Below are 6,337 nucleotides of genomic sequence, written 5' to 3'. Positions count from 1 at the left end.
TTTTTTTTTTTTTTTTTTTTTTTTAAATAAGGACGTTTTTCTATATAACCAAGTTTTGCCGTTATTCAAAAGAGTTTTATATGGATTAGATTTGGTTGTCATGTTTCTTCTCGATACTGAAACAGTTCCTGAACGTTTTGACTTTGATATCTGATAAATTACAAAGATTGTAGGTCAGTTCTTTTATAGAACGTGCCTCAGTATGGTTTTGTCTCATGTTTATTCATGATGAGATTTAGGTTGCACGCTTTTGACAGGAGTATCACGAAAGGATTGAGGTATTCTTTTTGCATCCTCTCAAGTGGAACTCGTTTTTTATTTGTCCCATATTGGTGCTATCTCACATCCTGATCCTTTGGTTAAAGTTCTGTCTTCTGCTAGTTCTGTCCATTATTAAACAGGTTTTCTTTTTACCTTTGAAATTGAGAAATAAATTTTATGTGTATTTATAATTGTTACATATTTTGATTTGAAGGAAGTTCCCCAAGACTCTATGAACGTATTATACTTCATCAAACTTTTCCCCTCTAGTTTTAGCATCTGTGGATGTTTCTTAGCTGAATTAACTATTACTATGATGGTTGCCGAATATTGATTGTCTGTCTGGTCTTAATCTTTTTTTATATTGAAAGCTTAGTTTATTGAGAGCAGACTTTAGGAAGTGGTATAAATCAGTTTCTACAGTGATTATATTGTCTTAGCAGAAAAGCTAAAATTATTTTTAAATGAAAAAGACAATATGTGACTTAAATGTTTTCTCAAAATTAGAATCCAAATGAAATATAAATGAAGTGGATTTTTTTCTGTGGCTGGTGTTAAAAATTAGCGTGGTATTTGTGTACAGTGTAGCAGTCTAGTAGTAGATGGCCAGAATTTTATATAAAGTAAGGCATATTTATTTTATTTTATATAAACTATATATAGAAAATCTGAATTCCTTTCAAGTGTAATAAGGTTTCCACCTTTCTTTTTGGCAGTAAAAACTACCGAGTGACAGGTAACCTACCAAAGCTAAATTCATGTTGACTACAACTGAATTCATGGCAAAGCTGAGTACTTTTTTTTGTTTGTTTTTTTGAGACAGAGTCTTGCTCTTGTCGCCCAGGCTGTAGTGCAATGTCGCGATGTTGACACACCGCAACCTCTGCTTCCCAGGTTCAAGCGATTCTCCTGCCCCAGCCTCCTGAGTAGCTGGGATTACAGGCGCCTGCCACCACGCCCGGCTATTCTTTTGTGTTTTTTGTGTTAGTAGAGATGGGGTTTCGCCATATTGGCCAGGCTGGTCTCAAACTCCTGACCTCAGGTGATCCACCCGCCTCAGTCTCCCAAAGTGCTGGCATTACAGGCACGCGCCACCATGCCTGGCCAACTGAGTACATTTTTATACATTAAAGTACAAAACTACATTCGGCATACCATAACAAGGTATCAGCTATTCCATAGAGATCACATTTGTGGTATATCGTTTTCATTATATTAACTGTTGCAAAGGACTAAAATTTTGTTCTACTTTCTCATTATTATTTTCTGTTGTGGTTTCTTGCTCTTAAATTCTAACCAAACAGTTATGGTAAATTAGTTTAAATATACTAACCTTTTACAGTTGAGTGCTTTTTCACTTTTTCTTATTTACGTTCATCTAATGGTTGTTCAAGTATCTTAGTCTTAAAAAACATTTACAGTATTACCTTGATTGCCAAGAACTGATTATAATTTAAGACTCCTACCAGTACTTTACTACGAGTTGTAGTGTTAGGGTATTTAGTGTTAAAAATAGGTTAAGATATCCTTGAAGAATCTGTTCAGAAGATATTATGTTACATTTATATAACATGGGATTTTGAAGCCAGCAGAGTTGTAGTTAAGCACTAATTCCATAGTTTCTGGCTCTGTGACCTTGAGGAAATCATTTAACATTTTTGAGTCTTAATGTTCTCACCCATGAATGCAAATAATAATGAAACTTTACCTAGTCTCATATAGTTCTTGTGAAGATTATATTTACTCATTCTACAAATATTTGTTGGTTCTACTATGTGATAGGCACTTTTCTTAGCTGTGGTTCAGATAATCAAAATGTAAGTGAAATTACCCAGAAATTATGAGGTGCTATTCATATATGGCTCTAGGAAATGTCGGTATGGAAATGGTTATGTACTTGGTAGAATAGATTAGTGAACCCCCAAAATATATTCCACAAAGACCAGTTTTTCTTATATTGATGATTTGTTTGGTGGAAAAGGTACGCCATAGTGAAAGAAGTTTTAGAAATGCTGAATTAAAGATGAGCATTTTTCTTCATTTTAACACTCAGCAGGTTATTTTTGACTACCAAAAACAAACCAACAGTGATAGTTCCCTTTAATCTCATTTTTATGCATCTCAAACATTTCCCTGGCAATCAGACAATCTGTAATCTACTTGCAAGTGCTATGTGTGAAATACCTTGTGGAGATCATTTCTTTTCTCTGAGACTTGAGCTTCATTATTTGTAAAATGTCAAGATTGAACAGGATTTTTAAGCTATAAAGTTTAGTGAATATATGAAAATTAAGCAGGATTTGGTTCCATATAATGACTCTGCAGTTATTTCCTTTCAGCGGGCCATAGATTCTGTATCTCTGTACGGTACGTCGAGGAGTAAACTGTTTCTCTTTTGGCTTGTTTCTCTCCCATGGCAGATAGGGTTTCATTATTACTTAGGAGGTATCGGCATGGCTCACATTCTTACCTTGAAGCAGTCATCTTGGTTTTGTAATTTGCTGGGCCAGGGCCTCACAGGACCTCCCCTCTGGCGCAGGGATGGGGGTGATGTGTTACAGAGTAAGATTTTCTGTGATTGTCAGCTTTACCAGAATCAGATGGTTTCCTAAGGAAATGGAGATTATAGACCAGGGTGCCTTTCCTGGACCACATTGGAAGGAGAGGAATTGTCTCGGGCCACGCATAAAATACACTAACACTAATGATAGCTGATGAGCTAAAAAAAAAAAAAAAAGAAAATCTCATAATGTTTTAAGTAAGTTTACTAATTTGTGTTGGGCCACATTGAAAGCTGTCCTGGGCTACATGTGGCCTGCAGTCTGTGGTTGGACAAGCTTGTGCTAGACAGTCAAAACCTGTAGATTTTTACTGTAGGAAATGGTGTTTTAAATTTAGTTTCTGAAGCTTATTCATCAATGCAATCAATCTGTTTATCAAAAAGTAAACCAAGATTGGGGAACTTTTATTCTGTTGAAGGTCACTGAGGGAAAAATAAAATTCAATTTCACCTAAGTGCATCAGCTTAATATGTTAAGGATGAGATGTGCAAAGAATTCCATTAATCTGCTTTTAAGATTCACCTGAAACCTAAAACATTCAGTAAATAATAAAACTATACTACTCAGTTCCTTATATGATTCATTACAAACCTTTCCCCAGTTTAGGTATTTGAAAAGACTTACCAGACTCCACGGAGCATACTCAAATAAGACCATGATTTAAAGGCAAAGGATATGATACAGCAGGAGAAAGAGAATGCAGGCAGGTGCTCTGAAACATCCCTCCCCTATGTGAGCTCCCAGTGAGCACTTACTTACACACGAGGATTGTACTGAGTGCACCTCGAGTCACCAAGATCTGGCTTCTGAAGAGCTCCACAGAAATTCTCAGGAAGGCCCTTGTAATGATCAAGCCAGTCTTGCTAATAAATCAGCTAGGCCGGTTGCCAACCTTCAGCAAAACTATACTCTGGTGGTTACTAGGGAAGTTTTGGGCCTTAAACAACACGTCATAAATCCCACTGTCCTTTTCTTTGCCAAAAATGAAAAAACAGATATTCAGGGGTCCAAGTCCAGCCGTAAATCAACTCTATACACTCATTTAGGAGGGAACAACCCTCCTCCCCTTTTCAGATTAGTATTATTAGCAATGTGATTCTTCAGTTTGTCTTTTTATTTTCTAGAACATCACTGTCCAATAGAAAGGTAATGTGAGCTGTGTGTGTAATTCTAAATTTACTAGTAACCGTATTAAAAACAGTAATAAGAAACAGGTAAAACTAATTTTAATAACATGTTCTTTAATCCCAAATATGCAAAATTAGTTCATCATGTAATCAATGTATAAAATTGAGATATTTTATTCTTTTTTTTTTTTTTTTTTAATGAAAGAAGTTTAAAAATTTATTCCTTTCAGAGAAAGGGAGGGATTCAGGGCATGGCTTTCCTTCTCAGTCTGCCTTACCTATGGAGAATCTTCCTTGACCCCAAGAGGGATCAGTGATAATTCATTGTCTATATTTCTTAGCTATGTATTAGTATACTTCTTTCCAGGTGCTATGCCAGGTACTGGGAGCATAGCAATGAAGCAGTTATATATGAATTCTATTCTCATGAAGCCTAGAGTCTAGCAGTATTTTTTCACATTAAGTTAGGTACAGAAACAGAAATAGGAAGGTACAGAGAAAAATGGGAGTGTTTAACTGTGTAAGAGAATGTGGTGCCCACTGGATTCTGGATTGTGCCAACTTCTCTTGTAAATGTTTGAGATGGACATGCTAATTACCCTTATCTGATCACTATACATTGTACGTATCAAAATAGGTACATAGCAAAATATGTACCCCATGAATATGTAAAATTATTATTTGTTAATAAAAAATAAAATTTTGTAAATATTTTAAATAAATAAAAAGTAAAAGTACAGTCATCCCCAGTATCCAATTAAAAAAAATTGTGTGTGAAAATGGAATGAGATTTCAAAAAGAAAGACTTAGCAAAAGTGTACGCCTTAGAGAATGAGAAGGTTGAAGAGATCGAAATCTAGTGTGTGTTTAGCATGTCTTAACTTGGACTAGCTACATTTTAAGTGCCCTGCTGTCCATGCATTTTAAGTGCACAGTAGACTTATGGTTACCCTATTGGATAGCCACGCTAGACTGAGAACTTCAGTGTAACAAGTGTAACACTGAAAATATGTTCCTCATCCTAACTGGCAAAATTAAAACTTTAGAAAGCAACTGTTTTTGTCAGTAATCTTTATTCATTTTTAATACATCTTTATTCATTGAATAAACATTTATTGAGCACCTCCTATGTACCAGAGACTAATTACTGAAAATATACTGGGCTGAAGAGCTCATTGTCAAGTGAATGAAAATGATCTATAAACTGATAAATATAATACATCGTGATTAATGCCGATAAAGGCTTGTATAACATGACGTGGAAACAAATAAGTGGTGACTGGTTTTGGGTAAAAGGTGTTGAACTATTTCACCAATTCAGGGTATATGAACTCGGTCTTAAAGGATGATAGTGGTGGTATAAGACAGCAAAGAGCAGGGCAAAGTTATCTTAGAACGCACAAAGACATAAACAAAAGTGGGGTGTTCTTGGAAAACTACTAATAGTTTAATATGACCAGAGTTTAAAACACCTTTGGGCAAGTAGCAGGAAATGAAAACAGAACCATGTAGAGAGGCAAGATTATATATCAAAGTATGATAAAAAGTTTGAACTTCATAATGGAGACCTAGTAATTGAGTTTATAGTGAGAAGCATCAAGTTTACATCTTAAAAATATCAGTTTAATGATAGTACATCTGGTGGGCTGGAGGCAGAAGTGGGTGGCTAATTAGGAAGCTATTGCATTAATAAACAAATAATGGAGATTTCATTAGAGGAAATGGGAAGAAATGGACATGTAGGAATGAAATTCTGGAATTAGAATCAGTAGGACTTAAACCAATTATTTGTGGTTTGGTGGTTTGAGGGGTGGGGAAATAGGGCATAGTAAGAAGGAGAAATCAGATGTGGCATGGAAGTTTATGTGAGTTATTAAGTCAGGTTTTATAATTAATCAGACCTTTTAACTGACTAGTCACGGTAGTTCATAGGTAGTTAAAAGAACAAGCACATATTTTTGTTCCTCCAGTGGCATAGCATTTAAGAAGTAAAATGACACCTAGTGGTGAAATCCTTTAAATGTCTTTTCATTTGTATGTGCTTAAAATCATGGGTAGTGCCTTATTATTTGATTTGATTTAGAAAATGCTTAGCCAGAATTATAGATGAATAAATAAACCTATCTAGACCATAAGCAGTAATCAGAGACATTATTTAAAATATCTTCTATGCATATCAAAGATTTGGTTTTTTCCAAGCAAAAATAATACAGGATGATCACTCTAAACACTGCAACATTTTTCATTTGCAAAGAAAATGAAACGACTCTATTAGCATCCTCTCAGAGGGACCAAAATAAAAGTTAACTTATAAAGGAATAATAATCAGACTGACTTAGACTTGTAAGTCTGAATGTTAGAACACAATAGAGCAGTATCAAAGGACTA

At 35.0% G+C, this 6,337-nt stretch overlaps 1 protein-coding gene across 3 annotated transcripts in view; it reads left to right on the top strand.

Moving 5' to 3' along the window:
• STXBP5 (syntaxin binding protein 5 (tomosyn)) overlaps positions 1–6,337 on the top strand; it is a 189,958-nt gene that overhangs the window by 85,630 nt on the left and 97,991 nt on the right. The window lies entirely within an intron of this gene.

This window comes from Mandrillus leucophaeus, unplaced genomic scaffold (genome assembly GCF_000951045.1).
Source record: "Mandrillus leucophaeus isolate KB7577 unplaced genomic scaffold, Mleu.le_1.0 Scaffold708, whole genome shotgun sequence".
NCBI classification, from domain to species: Eukaryota; Metazoa; Chordata; class Mammalia; order Primates; family Cercopithecidae; genus Mandrillus; species Mandrillus leucophaeus.
This window is presented reverse-complemented; position numbering and strand designations above follow the sequence as displayed.